Raw genomic sequence first — 20636 nt, forward strand, 5'->3', positions numbered from 1 at the left:
GGCCTCAACAACAACAACAACAACAACAACAGGCCCCACCACAGAGGATACACAGAAGGAGAAGGAGGGTGAGACAGGCCCAGCATGCCCTATCAGTGCAGCCACCGTTATTACGCCGGCAGACCCCAATCCCTCGCATCAGATCCATCCCCTTCAACCTAACACCTGAGCAGATCCACAACCTGTACCGGCTTGACCGTGACACCATCACCACCGTAGTGGACATGATACACGATGACATAGTGAGCCACATTGAAATACACACCGCCATCCCCCCTCTACTGAAGGTAGTGTCTGTGCTCCACTTCCTTGCCACAGGCACCTACCAGCACACAGTGGGGCACATGCATGGCATATCACAACCCTTATTTTCCCGGATACTGACCCAAGTGCTGGATGCCCTCCTCAAGCACACAAGGGGCTTCATATCCCTACCACGGACTCCCCAGGAGCTATTCGATACAAAAGTTGCCTTCCATGCACTGGCAGCCATGCCAAATTGTGTAGGTGCACTCGACTGCACCCATGTGGAGTTGGTGGTCCCGCATGCCATGGAGGTGGCGGTTCACAACCGCAAGCAATACCACTCCATCAACATGCAGATGGTATGTAACGCCAGCAAGATCATCACACATTGCTGTGCCCGATATCCAGGATCAACTCATGACTCTTTGGTACTGCGGGACTCCACGCTACCACGCTATATGGAGCGACATGCTGGACGACGTGCCTGGCTGCTTGGTCAGTTGCCTGACCGGGCCATGGCAGTGCATCAGGGTTGTGAGGTGGGTGGCTGCATACCACCTAGGTTGGAATGGGGGGGGGGATGCATACTCCACCTGGGTGGAAATGTTGAAGCCAGTGCACGATGTGCACCTCACCGAACACTGTGCCCCAAAGCATGTGAAACGGCACATGACTACCAAATCCCACAGTGATGAAGTAAGGCTGACTCCTAACACTACATGACTAACAGGTAACCTGGCCGCATTCAACAGCACATGCACCACTCATCGGCGGCCCTCACACATCGTAAGGGCTTCCAGCACTATGCACTGCATATGCACTATGTCACTGCCTCCAGCATATCACCACACAGGACAGTTATCCTGGGAGTGCATTGAGGTGAGCCCAACAGGGATACCACAGCGTGTCACTGGTTCTGCACACCCATAGGAGTGCTGCAAGTCACCATGGTACTGATCAGTGCAGAATGACGAATATGCTACTGACTACAGCCAACACTCCCTGCTACCAAATCTCACAGAACACAACACATTAATGATTTTACCCCAAGACTGCTGCATGCATATACGATGCACGTGCTACAAGATGTGAGTGCACACCATAAACCATCTTGATGATGCTACCCCCTCCATCATTCCATTACAAAGGACACATAGAGGGGCCAGAAATGGGGTCAATGCATCCAGGGACATGTGCGTATGGGCAGAAATCACCTGCTGCCATGTAAGACTAGTTCAGTTGTCCACCATGAATGTACAAACACTTATCTTCATTCCCCTCTCATGCAGGTGATGGTGGCTATCCCTTGATGCCTTGGCTCATGACCCCTGTCTGAAACCCACAGAACAGGCACAAGGAGGACTACAGTCGTTCCCATACCCGTACACACGGGGTGATTAAGCAGACCTTTGGCCTGTTTAAGGCACAATTTTGTTGCCTCAGCCGGTCGGGTGGGGCACTCATCTACAGCCATGAGAAGGTGTCCAAGATCACCATGGCATGTGTAATGCTGCACAATATGTGCATCCGTCGGAACGTGCCCCTGCCCCCTGACATGGAACTGCTACCACCTGATGATGATGAAGGGGAGGAGGAGGAAGGAGGGGCAGGACAGCATCATGGTGCCGATGCACAGGATGGTCGTGCCATGCGGCAAGCATTGATTGGACAATATTTCTGACACACAAGTCAGCAGAGGGTGTGAGGATGTGAGGACATCGGGCACTGGGTGTGGGGATACATGTACACTATGCACTGTGCAATATTGAATGACACATGCGCAATGATGAATGTCCACTCTGTTTTTTTTAGATGAACAACCGGTGTATTGAAATTGAAGGTTCAAACGTGAAAAACAAACCCTCCCCCTCCCACCACAACTCCCTCACACCCCTCCCCCTCCCACCACAACAACCCCACACTAGGCCCATAAGGACCACATAGGCCACATGTGAATGGCAGCATAGCACTGTGTGCTCCCAGAGCCAGGGGGAGGCATGTCCTGGCGGCGTATTGTACGTTGGGACCGACGGAGCGGGCTGGTCTGGGTGGAGGAGCATAAAGAAGGTGTGTCCTCCTGCTGAGGCTGTCGTGCAGGAGGTGCAGCCTCCAGAGCATCTGCTATCCGGCCAAGGACCTCACAGAGCCAGTTTGTGCTGTCTGTACTGACCTCTCCCAGTGCCCTCAGTTCATTCCGCCACTCCTCCCTGGCCTGCCGATTTTCTTGCATGAAGTCATTGATGACTGCTGAGCCTGCTCTTCATCAAAGGCTGATGTTGTTGGCCCACTGGGAATCGGGCTCACATGTCTTTCCGGCGCTTCACTAAGGGAACTGGCCACAGGACTGGCATGTCCCTGTGTTGCTACTTGCCCCATAAGCCCAGGTGTGTCACTCTCACCAGAGTCACTATATGAGACCTGGGGGTTGGTTTGGGTATCAGGGGTGTGGACGATCTCATATGTGTCCTCCTCAGTTGCTCCGCATATGAATAAGGAGCTGTCGGCAACATCGAGCGGGGCCGTGGCTGCAATCTCCCCAGCCACACTAGACTCCTCAGAGCGCGGCGTAGGGCATGTGTCTGCCGCCAGTGCAGGGTGGGGTAGGGATGGGGGTGGGGGTTGTGCACCCTCCACGGGCCTTGCTGGAGCGGTGGTGTGCCTCCAGGTGTTTTCCTGCTTGCCCTGACTTAGCCCCTGGAGGTGCTGGGCCGGTTGCTTGCCTGGTCCTCGCTTTCATGCTCACTGCCTGTGGGGGTGGAAGAGACGGACGGCATGAGTGATGATTTGAGAGCCAGCATTTAGACATGGCTACAATATCACAATCAGATACTAGTGTGTTATCGGCATTTGGGTGGAGAACGGCACATTATTCTATGCTTGGGTGGTAAATGCATGCATATGTCTATGTCACTCGTGTTGGCTGGGTACTGTGCTGGCTCACACGCACACTGTTTACATTAACTGCCCTGTGTGCCTCACGGAATGGGACTCTTTGTGTGGTATGTGTCATATAGGTTACGGCCTCGCACCTGGCACTAGCCTGGGTCTCACTTGTTTCGGCATGATTTGAAGGGGGGGGTGTGTGGCCGACCATGCCGTGACGCCTAGCCCAGCCCTTAGCAGTGACTTTCATAACATTTGCTTTGGCAGTATTGACTTTGGACACTCACCTCCATCAACGGATGATGGTGGCCCGCACTCCATATCTCCAACCCCTTCGATGGCTTTGTGGCCTATCATGGCCGCACATGTCTCCTCCCACGGCATTAATTTAATGGGTGAACGTGGCCCTTCTCCTGTCTCCAGGGCCTGGCTTCTACTAGCCGAGAGGATGCTCCGCACCCTCAGCCGCAGGTCGTCCCACCTTTTTCTGCAGTCCTTAGTGGTGCGGGGGTGTTGCTCACGGCGCTCACCTTCTGCGCTACCATAGCCCAGATGTCTTTTTTTTAAAATTCAAGCCACCCTCTGCATGTCACTGCTGAAAACGGTGTTGGCATATTCGTGGAGGGTATCCACCATCATTTGGAGCTCATCAGGGCTGAAGCGCTCCTTCCTGAGGCGGGCAGCTCCCTTTGTTGGTGCTTTGGGCATTCCTCCTTGATGATGGGATGTTTCCACTGTGTTTAAAGTTTGCCAAGGGTCCTGTCTGGTGAGGTTGGCAATGGATTGTGTTTTTAAAGATGGCCGCCGTGCTCCTTCCAGTTCCTGTGCGATGACGCTGTTTCCGGTTCCGCAATTTAACAGTGACCCTAAATAACGGTGAACGCTATTTACAGTCACCTCTAATGGCTCGTTACTCTAAGGCGGTAGTGTTCGCTATGGTGCGATTCATGCCGGTAGAGGGTTTTTCAGCTGTTTTTGCGGCATGGCGCTAGGTTCATTACCGGCATGGAGCAAAGCTTGCGCCCGCAAACTCGTAATAGGGCGCTTTTAGCGGTCTATTGCCAGCTCGGACACGCTATTTGCACCATGCCGATAATAAACAGAACTTACCTCCAAACTCAGAATGAGGCTCTATGTACACTTCAAGCTATCTTTTGCACAGGGGTCATTGTTCACATGCCCTCCTCAGACCCCGTGTCTCCAGGCAGGATCCCCTTGAAGCAGCCCGCGCCCCTGCAATTTACATAGGTGTGTCTCCATTCAGCAGTGTTCCGGTGCCTTGTCTGCACGTTCCAGGCCCATCCATCCCCCCTCCATTATCAAAGGCAGTTGGCACCAGTGGATGTGCGCTGCCAAGGGGTGCTGTCAGGGGCGCGAACGGCCAAGGTGCCAAACACCATGTACACTTCAAAGCTATCTTCCGCGCAGGGGTTATTGTTCACATGCCCTCCTCAGAACCCGTGTTTCCAGGCAGGATCCCCTTGCAGCAGGTCGCGCCCCGCAATCCAAGTAATACGACGACATATACACATCATTCATTCACATACACACCCCTTTTTGTAATTCTTTATTAAACACTGGATATTTATTATGAGAACATCTTTGAGCACTGCAATTCAGCTCGTGAACGTGCTACCTGAGAACCCGGGTGACCGATGCTAATCTGCTCGTCGTCCTGCTATCTGCGAATTTCTGTGAGCGCTGCGAGTCAACTCATCAGTGTGCTACCTGTGAACATCTCCCTGTTCTCCTGCCACTAACTACTCTGCTTGCTGAATCTAACTGTTTGTTGGTCAAGGTAAGGGCATGTATCCTAATCATATCTCCTTCATCTGTAAATTTCTATCTGTTTCGAACTAACATACTCAGTAGTGCTATGTTCATTCTTCTCATTGCTATTGACTTGAGTTTCATTTGTTATGTTATCGATATATACATTTTCATCAGTGTCAATTGCCATAGAATTGCATCCTTCGCGGACCGTGTCTATAATATAAGCATGTTTCCTTTTCATGCACAAACGTACATCAAGGGACGAGTAACATGTTCTGATTTTCGTCACATCAATGAATTGTTTATGAAAGATATCCTATAATACAGCCGCCCACGCTGCACTGGTTTTGCTGTGGTGACCAAAACAAAGCTTGCATTGAAGAATGTATGGTCTAATTCCTTCTTTGTCACATTTTTATGCAAAGTAAAATTCGAATAATGTTGACCTCTTTTTTTGCAGAACTTACAACAATGCCTGCATGTTCGATTTTCGGTTGCCCTTCGAAGACCCATGACAAATCTGAAGGCACTACAATGCATGTATTCCCTAAGACTGTAGATCGAATTAGAGAATGGGTCAGATATTGCGGATATGCACCGGCAGAGCTTGAAAGTCAAGTAAAAAAGTCTTGGAGGACAAGAGGGGTGATCGATACCGCATCTGCAGCCTGCAGTTTACCCCAAATATGTACGACCCATCCTTGTACACAAAGAAGAATCAACTGAGAATGACTCGAAAATTGCTCCCAAACGCTATTCCGACTTTATTCGTTCACATGCTGCCACAGGTGAGTCACGCTTCCGGATTTAGCTTTAGGCCTCGCGATAGTGTGCAAGTAACCAAATGGATTGATTGCTATTTTAGGTGTAAATGTCACTAATAACTATGCTATAGTGTCCTTTGAAATAACCATAATGTTTTCGTAATCTGTCTATTTTATTTGACAATTTTTAAGTTTAGCATTTCTAAATCAAATAATATTTTCCCTTTACAACTCCATGACTATGCACTGAATATGAAGGAGCAAGATTCAACATCCATGTCTTGCCTGAAGTCTACAACCACTTCGAGCGCGTATCAGGTAGTCTTACTTAGCTATTCAGTTCCGGAATTGTTTAATGCATGGAATTTGGAAAATCTGATCATATTTACATACCGTGTCATTCGTTTACACAATGTTTAATTCGTGGTTTGCTATTGATGTGTACCTTTGTCATCGTCCCAATGTGTGTGTTCAATTTACAATATTTTCATCCATCCTAATGCAAGTACTGTGTTTCAGGGAGATGCTGGAGCGTCCTCTACAATTGCAACTTCCCTTGTAGTTGATCCAGAGGTATGCGTACTGATAGTTCCATCGAATTAGATAATCTGATCCTATTTAAATACCGTGTCATTTGTTTACACAATGTTTCATTCGTGGTTTGCTATTGATATGTACCTTAGTCGTTGTCCCAATGTGTGTGTTCAATTTACAATATTTTCATCCTTACTAATGCAAGTACTGTGTTTCAGGGAGATGCTGAAGCGTCCAATACAATTACATTATCCCTTGTCGTTGTTCCAGAGCCAGAGGTATGCATACTGACAGTTCCATCGAATGAGATAATCTGATCATATTTACATATCATGTAATTCTTTTACACAACGTTTCATTTGTGGTTTAATATTTATATGTACCTTTGTCGTCGTCTCACAGTTTGTGTCCAGTTTCCAATATTTTCATCCATACTACTGCAAATACTGTGTTTCAGGGAGTTGCTGGAGCTTCCTCTACAATTACATCATCCCTTGTAGTCGATCCAGAGCCAAAGGTATGCGTACTGACAGTACCCTCTAATGAAAGAAAGTCGGTCTAATTTTATTTGTAATACAAATGACTTATTTTAAATAGATACTCTTTTCTAGAGATGTATACAAGATCCGTATATTGAACGGAGGTACGTGGATCCGAGTCGGTGCACCAGCTTGCTGTTGGTGATGTTAGAGTAAAGAAGGTTTCAACGAAAAGAAAGAAAAATAAGGTTATTTATAAACAGTTTCTATTTTTAGAAATTGTTTTATGCTGAGGCCTTCATTATATGCTTTTTTAAAATGTAAATTGTACGATACTGTATGTTGGATTTACATTGGACATCCTTTTTCCTATCTGGTTCACGACCAGCTCTGTCACAAGCTTTGACACTCTCCTCCCTGATGGCTACAAGATCCTCTCTGCGCTCTGATCCTCCAGGTCTGGTGGGGGGGGGAGTAGCCCTGACCTTTCCTGAGTGGATTCCTGCCTCTATAATTTCTTTTGAATGCCTTGTCTCTCGCCAACCCATTCTCTTACTGTGGTTACCATCTACCGGCCTCCTGGTCAAATCACCTAATTTCTCTGAGTGAACAGACCTCTCCTCCTCCCGCCTGGCCTCTACCACTCAACTCCTCCTCCTCGGTGACCTAAATATACATTTAGACTCTCCTTGCTCCTCCGCTGTGCTCTTCCATGACCTCTGCGACTCCCTCTCCCTGTCCATCCTCCCCTCTGGCCCGACGCACACTGCAGGGCACACACTCGATGTCTTGATCTCCTCTGACCTCCCCCTCTCCATCCCTCAAACCACTCCTCTCTCCTGGAGCGACCACTCCCTCCTCTCATCTCATCTCTCCCTTTCTTCCCCCCAAGCCAAGCCTACCGCAACACTGCCACCTACCTTCTCGGACATCCGGCCCATGAAGCGTGTGTCAGTTGAGGCTTTTTCCGCCATTTTCTCTCCCCTCCCTCCACCTTTGGCTGTCTCACATCCTGACACAGCCCTGTCTCTGCTCTACTCTTCAATTTCTGATACGCTTGATGCTCTTGTCCCTGTCATGAGGATCCGTTTGAAGTCCAAAGCCAAGTGCAATTCCTGGTATGACTCTGACCTAGCTACACTTAAACGTAAGTGTAGGGCAGCTGAGAGGAAATGGAGGACTTCCTGCTCATCCTCTGACAAACTGGACTGTCGCCTGCTACAAAGGCAATACCAACTCTCTGTCCTCACCAAGAAGAGAGTCCACATTCAAGCTCGTGTTTCTGAGGCACCTAACAACTCGGCCGAACTATTTAAAATCTGCAAGGAGCTGGCCAACCCTGCTGTAGTCTCTACCCGTCCTGTTGCCTCCCAGGCTCTTTGCAATGCCCTTGCTTCTCACTTCATTTAAAAAACCCAGGACATCCTGTCCACCCGCTCCACCCACAGCCCTCCTCTTCAATCTCCATCTGTGCTTGCTGACCCTCCTTAAGCCACCCTCCCACCATCCTTCTCGTCCTTTCCTCTTTTCACCTCTGACGAGGTCGCCAGACAAGTCCGATCTATGAAAGCCTTCAGGTTCATCCCTGTTCCTCTAAAACCATCAAGAACCACATTGATACCCTTGCTCCGTCCCTTGCTGATTTTTGCAACCACTCCTTTGCCTCTGGATCCTTCCCTTCCCTCTGAAGCACTCCTTTCGGCATCCTCTTCTCAAGAAACCCACAGCTGATCCTTCTTGTCCAGCTAACTATCGCCCAATTTCCATTACTTCCTTTCTTGGCAAACACCTGGAAAAGTTGGCCATCTCTCAGCTTAACCTTCATTCCACTTCTGTTGGCTGTCTCCATGACCACCAGTCTGGCTTCAGAGCTGCCCAGAAGCACAGAAACTGCTCTCCTGAACATCCGTTAAAATCTGCTCTCCAACCTTTACTCTAACATTCCCTCTGTCCTCATCCTCCTCGATCTCTCTTCTGCCTTCGACATGGACAACCATACCATCCTGCTCAACTGTCTCCGTAAAAACCTGGGTATCACTGATCAGACTCTGGCCTGTCTGACCTCTTTCCTCTCAGATCGACCCTCCAAGGTCCAACTTGGGTCCTTCCTTTCATCTATCTTCCTCTCTGCCTGTGGTGTTCCCCAGGGATCTAACCTCTCGCCCTGGCTTTTCAACCAATATCTGGCAACTCTCACCCACTGCATTGCCACTTTCTGCTCAAATTTCCAGTGCTACGCTGACGACACTCAACTCATTTTCAGGCTGCCCTCTGTCACCTCCTCTCCCTCTCTCATCTCTGATTGCCTAACTGCCATTCAAGATTGGTGTGCCGCCAATGATCTTTGTCTGAATGCCAGCAAGATGGAGATCCACCTCATTGGCACCTTCACCATCCTTTCCCCTCACTCTCTGTCCGGCCTCCCTTGGCCCTCCTCCTACCCCCCTGTGAGGCTAAGAACCTTTGTCACCACCCTTTCTTTCTCGCCCACATCTCTGAGGTCGCTAAAAAGTCACATTTCTGACTGCACCTCCTCAGAGGTACTCTGCCTTTCCTCTCCTTCCCCCAGAAGCTTATGTTATCCCAAGCTCTGGTTCTCTCTAGCTTGGACTATTGTAACAGCCTCTTTTTAAATATACCTGCCTCTACTCTCCACCCCCTGCAACTAATCCAGAACAGGACTGCAAGACTTGTCCTTGGCATGAAGCCCTTGGTTCGTATCTCTCCAGCTCTGAAATCTCTCCACTGGCTCCCAGTGGATGCAAGGATTAAATTCAAAACCCTCTGCATTGTCCACAAGGCTTTCTGGGGCCTGGGTCCAAAATACCTTCAGCTATCTCTCCGCAAATACCTCCCCTCTCGAGCTCTTCGCTCCTCTACCTCCAACTCCCTCAGGGTCAGTCGTTTTTCAAAGAAACGAGCTGGTGGTAGACCTCTGTCTTCGGCTGGGGCCTCCCTCTGGAACAGCCTCCCTGCCACTCTAAAACTTGAGGAGAACCTTCTCCGGTTCCGGAAGCACCTCAAGACCTTCCTCTTTTCTTCTGCCTTTGCTCCCCCTCTCCCCTGCTGAATTTCTGGTTGAAACTGAACTGGCTACCTGGCCACGTTTGTGACCTTGGGCCCAGGTCCTGCCATTTGCACACCTGCACTGCCCCCGCTGATCTGTTCTCTCTTGGCACTGTGCACCTGGCCACCGTCTGTCCTTTGGGCCCAGGTACCTGCTCACCCTGCCATCCTCCCGCACTGGCTCCGGGCCACCACTTGCACTGGGGTCTGTATCTGTACCCATACAGCCCCCCTTTTCTTCCTGCACTTATCAGACCTACCCTGTCTGCTGCCTTAAACCTAGCACTTGCAAATTGCTGGCTGCATTACCACTGTGTGTTGCCTTTATTATTTATTTATTGTTATTTATCTGTTTCTCCTCTGCTTCGCACTAGCCACTTCTGCCTCCTTCCATGCACTTTCCCCTCCCCCACTCTGATGCACTTGCGCATTCTCAATGTCACTGGGCCTAGTAAGATCGCTGTTTTGTTCTCCCCTGTTCCCCTCCCTTGCCTTGTCGCGCTCTGAAACACTTGTGTACGAGCACGATAGAAATAAAATATCAATCAATCAATCAATCAATCTGTCTTGTAGTTGCCCAATTGAGTACGGACTATGCAGACACAGACAGCGACACAAATGAGAGATGCTGCTTGCCAAACTGTTTTCACCATGGAGGAAATATTAATTGAGGCGCGGCGTGTTCAGACTCGAGATGCCTTTTTCTAATGGCCAGAAAATGAATTTAATGTGACCGGCGAATCCAGCAAAGTGTTTTTAGACCATTGCTACAATGCGACTGCACCACCAGAAGAAGATGAAACTGAATGTTTTGAAGATACTTTTGAATTAGTCGCAGAGCACTTGACACAATCAACACCCGCCAAAAAAATGCCACCCAAAAAGCAGTCGACATTGATGTTTTCTCCTATTCACGGTCAAGTAACAGATGTTGAAATGACAGAGACTGAAGCATCAACACAATTGACCGACGAACTAGACAAAGATCTCAACTATAGTATGTCCAGTTTGGGTCATATGTCCACAACGGTTCAGTCCGAAACAACATTAATGCAGGATGACAGTCTAATAAAGGAGGCCAAATACATAGTATTCAACAGCAGCTTGATGGAGATTATGAAGATGCTGAAATGTGTGCATTCAGTGAGAGGGGAAGTATGTGGGAAGCCATTGGTGAATGTGACTCGTCTAACACAAGGCAATAACCTCAAAATACATGCCACCTGTGAAATGTTAAATAAAACATTTTCATGGTCCGCTCAACCAATGCTGGGGAAACTGCCAGCTGGCAATCTACTGTTTGCAGCAGCTTTACCTTTCAGTGGCTCTAGTTTCAGGAAGTTATCCAGTTTCTGTCAGTTTGTGGGACTCCATTTCATTTCTAAAATGCATTGCTACCAATATCAACGTGATTATCTATTCCCTGCCATTAGTGAAGCTTGGAAAATAGAACAATTGTCTATTCAAAGTACATTCTCCGACAAACGGTTCAGGCTAGCCAGCGATGGACAATGTGACAGCCCCGGATTTTCTGCTAAGTACTGCACATACCACTTTCAGGACATGGAAAGTAAAAAAAGGGTGAATTCGGTGGTCGTGGAGGTGTCCGAATGTAAATCCTCAGTGGCCATGGAGAAACTTGGTTTTATAAAATCACTGGAAGTTCTACAATTGAGGGGAATGCAAATCGACCTCATAGCCACAGACAGACACGCTTCAATAGCCAAGACAATGAGAGAGCAGTTTCCAAATATTAAACATCAATTTGATGTATGCCAAGTCAATCAATAAAAAAATCTCGACTGCAGGGATAAAAAAGGTTTGGAAAGTATATCATAGTGGTCCCAGTCTTTCAGCAACCATCTTTGGTGGAGCTCCAAAACATGTGATGGGTCTGTGTGAATTCTACTGGAAAAATGGCGGTCGCTAATGCACCACTGTTCCAAAGTTCACCACTGGACAGAAAACCAACATTTCCACCAATGTGAACATGGCCCTTTGTCCCCAGAGCAGGCACGAAAGAAGAAGTGGTTCATTCCATCTTCACCTCCACACAAAGCCCTTGAGAAGATTGTGTTTGATAAAACTCTATCAAGAGATCTGAAGGGACTCACAGAATTCTGTCACACAGGAGATTTGGAGGTGTTTCACAATATGTTCCTAAAGTACAGGCCAAAGAGATTGCATTTTGGCATTGGATGGAATGAAATATAGGACATTACTAGCGGTATGAGCGCATAACGAGAATGTAAACGTGAACAATCCAGGACTGCAGGAAATTTAGGGATGCTTTGCTAGACTATGGCCTTTACAAAAAATGGGTGGTCAAACCAGTATATGAGGAAATGGAATTCGATTTTGTTAAATATCTTATTATTAATGTTGTAGAGATGCATACATATGGAATTACATGCAAATCTGTTCAGAACACACATACATTGCCACAAAACATTGGCAACGTGCCATGTCCACCCAAAGCAGAGCTTGTTGAACAGTTCAAATCCCGGTACAAATGGTTACCATCTGTTTTTATTTTTGCCAAAAATGTTTTTAAAAAGTGTTCCAATAAAGTATGCAATTTCTCTTTTGAAATCTATCCTCTTTGTCCTTTTCTTTTAAAAATAGTACAATTTTTACGATTGCCATACAATGTAACACTGTGCTTTCACATTTCACAGTTTCGTCGAGCTACTGTGGGACCTTCATTTATCGTGGTAGGGCCTGATGGATAACAGTGTGTAAGAATCTTTGGGTTTCGGCAGTTGCCTTACCATCCTGTTTCCCAAATAGCTGAATAACTGCTTGTCACACAAAAGGGATGAGACCTAGGCTACATAAGATACTAGTTTTACAAAGGTAGCGGGCGCCCCTCTCTCGCAAGAACAGACATGATAACCTGTTCAGTGGTTATTAACCACTTGAGAGTTCGCAGCCACTGCTTTTACTCACTGTGCCTTTCACAGATGGGAAATATCCATTTGCATATCAGTCTTTGTCCTGCCCAGGGGCAGTCCAGCACCGAAATACAATGGCAATTCCAATCTGAACGAGAGTACCACCAGCAACCCCATACACGTGTTTCACCCTTGTTGGGGATCATCAGTGAGGTGAAGCTGATGCCTCTCTAAGCACAGTGAGAGGGAGACCACGTCTGGTTGCCCCCAGGAGACCTAGGGTTACCAATCCCAGGTTCCTTAAAAAATAGTTTTACAAAGGTAGCGGGCGCCCCTCTCTCGCAAGAACAGACATAACCTGTTCAGTAGTTATTAACCACTTGCGAGTTCGCAGCCACTGCTTTTACTCACTGTGCCTTTCACAGATGGGAAATATCCATTTGCATATCAGTCTTTGTCCTGCCCAGGGGCAGTCCAGCACCGAAATACAATGGCAATTCCAATCTGAACGAGAGTACCACCAGCAACCCCATACACGTGTTTCACCCTTGTTGGGGATCATCAGTGAGGTGAAGCTGATGCCTCTCTAAGCACAGTGAGAGGGAGACCACGTCTGGTTGCCCCCAGGAGACCTAGGGTTACCAATCCCAGGTTCCTTAAAAAATAGTTTTACAAAGGTAGCGGGCGCCCCTCTCTCGCAAGAACAGACATGATAACCTGTTCAGTGGTTATTAACCACTTGAGAGTTCGCAGCCACTGCTTTTACTCACTGTGCCTTTCACAGATGGCAAATATCCATTTGCTTAGAGAGGCATCAGCTTCACCTCACTGATGATCCCCAACAAGGGTGAAACACGTGTATGGGGTTGCTCGTGGTACTCTCGTTCAGATTGGAATTGCCATTGTATTTCGGTGCTGGACTGCCCCTGGGCAGGACAAAGACTGATATGCAAATGGATATTTCCCATCTGTGAAAGGCACAGTGAGTAAAAGCAGTGGCTGCGAACTCTCAAGTGGTTAATAACCACTGAACAGGTTATCATGTCTGTTCTTGCGAGAGAGGGGCGCCCGCTACCTTTGTAAAAATACATAAGATACTAGGCATGCAAGAAGTACTGACTGTGAAAACATGCCATGGGGTAGGAGGCCGTGAGATAAGCAGAGGTGGGGCTGTTACTAGACACACTTTGGGCCTCATTATTATTATTACCGGTAAACCCTTACCGCCTTACCGCCTTACTAGGAGGTCCCTTTGCGGGTTGGTACATTGCTTCTAGCAGGCATTAAAAAACAAACCCGCAAAGGGACCGGGGTGCTAATTACGGTACCGCAATTAGCGCCTTCCCCATTCCCATTATGCCCTATGGGGCAAAAATGGGAATGGGGAAGGGCAATGGAGGTAGGAGGAATTACTGCCTTCCCAACCTTGGAATAGGGCGGTAATTCCCCTTTCCTCCAAAGTGGTACCGGTAAATTACCAGCATGAACCATGGCGTTAATAGCGCCATGGTTTACCGCCTACCGTGTAATGAGGCCCTTTGACTCCGTTTTTGTGTTTCCTCGACTACAATTTTGGAGTAGGGTGCATTCTGTCATTGGCAAGTCTCCCCTACCCCTCTGCAGCGCCACGAACAGCGAGCAGTGACAGCCCCCACATTTTTCCTCCAGGGCCCGTGCTTCACAATTCCAGTTCTCATGAATGCTTTGACACAAGATGTAGCAAACTAAGAATGTATGTTCATTGTGAGTGAAGGTCACCAGCTTTGAATTTTTGCTTGGGAGCTGAGGAGGCCCACGCGTCACACACACAGTAAAAGGTTCTATTGGTTTTTTACCTTGAGAGACAGGGACCATTCCGAAAGGGATTGAATTGTAGGGGGGTGTAATTACGTAAAATATGATAAGGTTGTCTATTGCAAAACTGGATTTAGTTATATGTAAGTTCAGTTCATGAAAAATCGTTAACACGAACGGAGTCTGCGTTATGGTCTGCATTACACCAAGACAATGGAAATGCCGAATATAATGTAGGTTTCACGTTAGACGATTTTATACCAAAATTAGTCCAAATTTCAATAGCTGACCCTTATTGCTGGGTTACATTGTACTTGTTCTTTCTGTGTGGCATATTGCAATGAAGCGCAAGTACAACCTTTGTGTGCTGGTCTTTCTACCGGGCAAGTGGGGAGTCCAGCATCGACACGCATGTAGACCACCACTCGTTGTGCACCTCGAATTGTTGCCTCAGTTTACGCATTACGTTAAGAGCTGAACATACTCCATTGCACTATCCCCGGAAGCAAATAGCGGAGTACTTTCCACGTTGTGTTCTCTCGGTTCACATTGTGTCACATCTGTGCTAATAAGTAAAATGATTAATTGTAATAAATATTGGCTACTGAGACACATTTCTATTTTTATGTTTTGCAAAAAGGTACATCCTGCCATTCTGCGATTGTCATCTATTCCAGACCCCAAACGATGGTTTCTTAAACCGCCAGCTGCAGCTACATGTCAATCACTGGATTTATTTGACTCTTTTATGGGACGATCGCCAAGGGCCGATATGCCCTTATGCTGTACCAATGATTAGGAGGAACATAACAACCTTTACGGTGGTCTAGTGCCAAGTTGATGCACCAGCCTTGCAATTCACCCTGCGACCAAAGTGCTTCTTTTACCCAGAATTAACACCCTGTGTACCATTTGTGGATCGAGAACAAAGAAAAAAAGTTCTGTTTTGATTGAATATGTCAATCGCCGAATGTTCTAGAAGCATTTAATGTGAAATAAATGTGCTTCAGCAAATGTACAGTCTTGCTGTTTCATTTTAAAGTACAGTTTCATATTCCAAATTTTGACGTGCTGTGTTGTGAGACCATGTGTGTTGATTTCCGGGTTCTGCGTCAAGTCTCGTAGGTGACGACTGGGTGCGTTTGGCTACACTGCCCAGTAACTGTCAAGGGTTTTGACCCATGTTGAATCAATAGACTGGGTAGATGTGGGGATGAGCTGTCGCTGCCCATTATTCTATCCCGGAACAAACTAAATCAATAGACTGGGTGGATGTGGGGATGAGCTATCGCCGCCCACATCCACGCCAGAATAGGAGAACTGCACAGTTGGCACAAGAGCACTCCAAAGATACAACCTTCTTTTGGGGGGTTCCACATCACCACTCTACTGTAAGGATGCCATCAAAACAATGTTAAGCAAGGGTCCTATACTATCAAGCAAAAGACCACTCTATTGAAATGCAGTAATTCAAGACAACTCAAAAATGGATGCAGTACCGACAAATTCCCCAAGGCGGTGCTAGCGGTCTAAACTCTGACAGGGAAACTGTATTTAGGAGTTGCAAGAGGGGCAGGGACTTCAAAGCTTGTTGGTTAATTGAAAGTCTTAGCCACCTGCTCTTCCCAGAGGCAAAGAGGCTGAGAACTCTTAACACCCCAGAGACTCACCACAGGAGGCAGGATATCACATGGCTCTTCTGAGTGAGAGGGAGGGGGTTTCCCCTTCAGCCTGGAGGAGAGAGACAATAGCCCCTTTCTGTTGAATGGGGTATGTTAATTTTGAGTGTTTCCTGTCACCAGCCCTCTGCCAGCAAGGAGAGACATGTGATCACTGACCCACCCAGACTTCTGGAGGCGGACCCAAACACTTTGGGGAGTTGAATTACAACAAATATATATTTTATAGAAACAGTGATAACCTATTGTAACAAAATGACAGGAATGTACAACTTTCAGAGTCTTAGTTTGAAAAATGCCCTCACGATTTGAGTCCAAACTCCAATTTGTACCATGTTCTGGGGCACAACCCCGCTAATTATGAATATTGTAGACAATGTATTTAAGCTAGAGACATGGAAAGTTACTGGGATATAGGTGGAAGGGAAATGTACCTTTGTATAATTTTTGATGAAAATCCCATATTGCACAACCCACTAAAATCGAAAATAAGTTGCCATTTTTGAATGTAAGATCCTAGAAATGCCAGAGGCGGAACAGAGACTACCTTAAGCAAGGTGTAACATGTACATGTAATGTCAACCACTTGTGTACCTGGGAAATATGTATTTGAATCAAATATAGATTTGTGGGCAAATTGACCAGGGGAGGATCCTCTGACCCATAAACAGACCTCATCACTCTGACAATCCATTTCCTTCCCCCAATCAGGGGAGAGGCGAGAATTGGGCCAATGACAAGTAGAGAGGGGCAGGCTCAGTTATGCCACGCGCACACACCCACTTCCAAAACACATAAAAAGAGACTGCTGGGACAGGTGGAGACATTCATTTCCATTTTCTGCGGGACGCTCTGCCGGGAGACTCCAGACTTCACATCCATCAATCTTCAGAGACCAGAAATTTACTTCAGAACTTAAAGCAAGGGCCTAAACCCACAAACTGAGAACGCTTCTCAGGAGGCCTCAGCATCCTTAAAATCATTTGCAAACTATTCAACAGCCGGGCGAGCTGTTTGAATTCTCTGCCAGGAACTTTTGCCGGAACCGCAGACCAGACCCAGACCGCTGTGAGCAGAACCAGAGATCCGGATCGCTGTGAGCAGAACCGGTGCCTGATTGACCTGCCGAGCAGAGAGCAGAGAGAACCGCCACTGGACGTGTTGACCAGATCCGTGACGAGGCCCATTCATTTCAAAATTAGGAGTGAGTATCCGCCAGAACTGTGCAGAACCCAATCTCTTAGTTAAAATAATCTAATTAAAGCTATTTTAACCTAAGTAGAACTGCCTCCTAGAAATCGTGTCATCTGTCATTTTCTGCAGCTGCAAGCTGTCACCTGTCATTTTGAGTTTTACTTTAAATCCGGAAATATACCTATATTAAATTGTCCGTATCTCTGGAACCGTTTGGGCTAGGAACGAAATGTAACTTTCATTTTAAAGCTGTGATTCTAGGCTTTCCAATGAACCTAGAACCGACGTCCTCCCTATACTTTTTCCACAATCGCGATTTACGCACTCGCGAAATTTACCACGATTTGCGATTTTGGCTCAATGTCTCCACTTGTCAAAATAGCAGCTCCATTCTTTCCTTTGTTCAAAATCCATTTGCAACCTGGTAATAACTCATAGAGCATTGCTAAAGTGAGCCTGAACTAATACCAACAAGCATCTCTCACTCACCCTGAATCTCTAGAGGGAATTAAAATCAGTTAGCACATTTTCCCATCCATTGCCATCACATTTAAAAGCATTTTGGGCCTGTGTTTCAAACTTCTACCTGTTTCCTCTAAGCTTGCTGGGGGGGAACTGAATTTTGTATTGTATTTGATTGCATTCCTGAGAACTGTGTGCTCCTCTTTCCATCTCCTTCCATTTCTTACATTTCATAGGGGGGGGTGAATTGCCAGAGAAAAAGCGATTACATTGTTGTTGGTTGAAATCATATCAAGTTTATTTGCTGTACTGCATTTTATTCCACCTTGCATTTCCTTGAAACCATCAAGCATTTTCAGCTACCTCATCCTCTATACTACTCCTAAGTAATCAAGTGTACCACTGTAACATTACCCATTGTGGATCCACATCATATGTCTCAGTGTACTATCAGATATTAATTTATTATAAGTGTGATATATATATATTGTTTAATTTTTCAAATAAACCTTTTAATTTGCAAAACAAACCTACTTCTTGGCTCAGTGGGGTCAGGGGGATTCTAAGAGGGGGGTGTTATACAAGGGTTGTCACCCAGAGTACTGAACTGGACCTAAAAATATATCAATAAGGGTTTCCCTCAGCATCCCAGACTAGGCATTGACTTAGCTGTAGTGTTGAAGTGAAGCCGCTTAACATAACGTCACGGAGAGAGGCGGAGAATATCAATGATTTGGTGATGTCAGGCTCAGGGTATGTGATTAAGTGCCGCAAAGGCAGTTCACCCAGGGCGATGCGTCAACTGATAAGTTTATCACAAGATGGCCACGCCCTGCTGCCTGATTTCTCTTGTGTTCAAAAGATGAAAACTCTGGTAAGGTGCATAGGAAATGTTTGTACGAATGATCAATTTATGGTTAACCATAGGGACAATAATATTTCTGACCGAACTATTCCTTTAATACATGTGATGCTGCTCTACAGTTGTACTGTTATGGAGTAATGGGATCCTTGTATTTAATATTGGAAAATGATTTTCCACAATAATTTTCTTAGACGATGTATTGAGAGAGCTGTTTTGAGGAAACATATAAGGTTAACATACATTCGCTGCTATGGGCAATAAAGAAAAATATTATTAGTAATATACAGAATATACAGTGCAGAAGTGATAATAACAACTAAGGAATAATTAAGTACTGATTCGCATAACATGAATAATTATGTATTGTATAGTGGAATGTGTATTTTTATGCTAATTTATATTTGTTTGACCATTTTTTCTCTTTGTATGTTAATTCTGTTTCTTTATCTTTTGGTTTCCAATGCTTGTCTGATTCATTCATTTGGCTGTTTTTTTTACCCATTTAGGTGTACCTCTCATTACTTAATGTCACCATTCTACATGGCGACTTTGGGACTCTTGGAAGCACCATTAGCTGTGCTGTTACGTCGGCGGCCATCTAGGTTCAGCGGTCTAGTTGTTGTAGCCCAAGATGGCTGCTGCGTTCAAGTGCTGGGCTAGTGCAGCGTTCCCTGCGTTGCACCTTCACTGCTTCTCGGAAGGTAACGCTGTGTTAGTTACCGTACTTGCTCTCTCCCTCTCTGCTTACTTTTGGCCCCTTTGATTTTTTTGAGTTACAGGCTCCTTCTTGCCTGTTTTTCTTCCGTCGCGTATTTTCTTTCCCCTTATCTTCCATTTTTTCCATCTTTTATATTTTCTGTTAGCACTGTTTTTCTCCCGTGTTCCTGACGGCTTTCTTTCTTTATTTCTTTTTCTTGCCTACCATACCCTACAGTTTCCTGTTCCTTCATTTTCTCCTTGCTTCGCTACCCTTTCTGCATCCACTGGTTTTATAGGATTCTTTTTGACTCCTTTATCCTTCCCGACATTGATCTGCCTTTCCTTCCTGTCTGTGGGTTGCTTCCCTCTTTCTTCTGTATCCTTTTCATGTTTTCCCTTGTTCCTGCTAGGACTACGCTGTTCTCTGACAGCATTTGCTCGAGAGATTTTTCCTATCAACTCCTGGTGAGGTTACTTGACTTACCTGTGGTGGTACTTCCAAGACGTCCTCTGCCTTTTAGATCCGTCTCAGACCTTCTCCCATTTCTGACGCCTGGCTTCAGTCTCATTTAATTCAGCTGTGTGTGGAGATTTGCACCAATCTTTTCAACTCAATTACTTGTATCCAGCCAAGCAGGGTTTTTCCAGCCAGGAGGCTTTTTCCCTGCCAAGGAACTTGCTCCCAGGAATCCCTGCTGCTCGGTTCCTCAACTTCCCAACAGCGTGGCATCCCAAGGAGCTCGTCCTTATTTACATGATAAAAGGACCAAGAGGAAGATGGAAGGAAGGCTCAGCACACGCCAAAGAAAGAAGACAGAGCACCCAGACATTTCCACAGAAGTTCCAGGTGAGGAGCAAGGGAGGGAAGAGACCTCAGACCTTGACAGAGTGCAACGCCAGGAGATTCAAATGGCATCCCTGGAACAGTATCAGGAACTGGTTGCTGCCATCCATGGGCTAACGGTTGAAGTACAATCCCTTTGATCAGAAAATCAGACCTTAAGACAATAGGTAGCAGCTCGAGATCAAGTCAGAGGAGATTTACCCCCGCTACCTTTACCCTTTGGGAAGTATGACGGAAACCCAAAATCCCTAAAATAATTTTTGGATGCCTGTTTGATGTACTTCACTTTCCGTCCTCAGGCATATGAGACTGATAAGGCCAAAGTGGGTTTTCTAGTCCCTAATCTAGTAGGGAATGCTCTAGCATGGGCTATACCCCTCATCACTCAATCTGATCCCTCGATCAACGATTTTGACGATTTCGTCCAGCTCTTCAAAACACGTTTCGAACAACCAGAGGT

Source organism: Ambystoma mexicanum, chromosome 12, assembly GCF_040938575.1.
Source record: "Ambystoma mexicanum isolate Mex_15411 chromosome 12, UKY_AmexF1_1, whole genome shotgun sequence".
NCBI lineage: Eukaryota > Metazoa > Chordata > Amphibia > Caudata > Ambystomatidae > Ambystoma > Ambystoma mexicanum.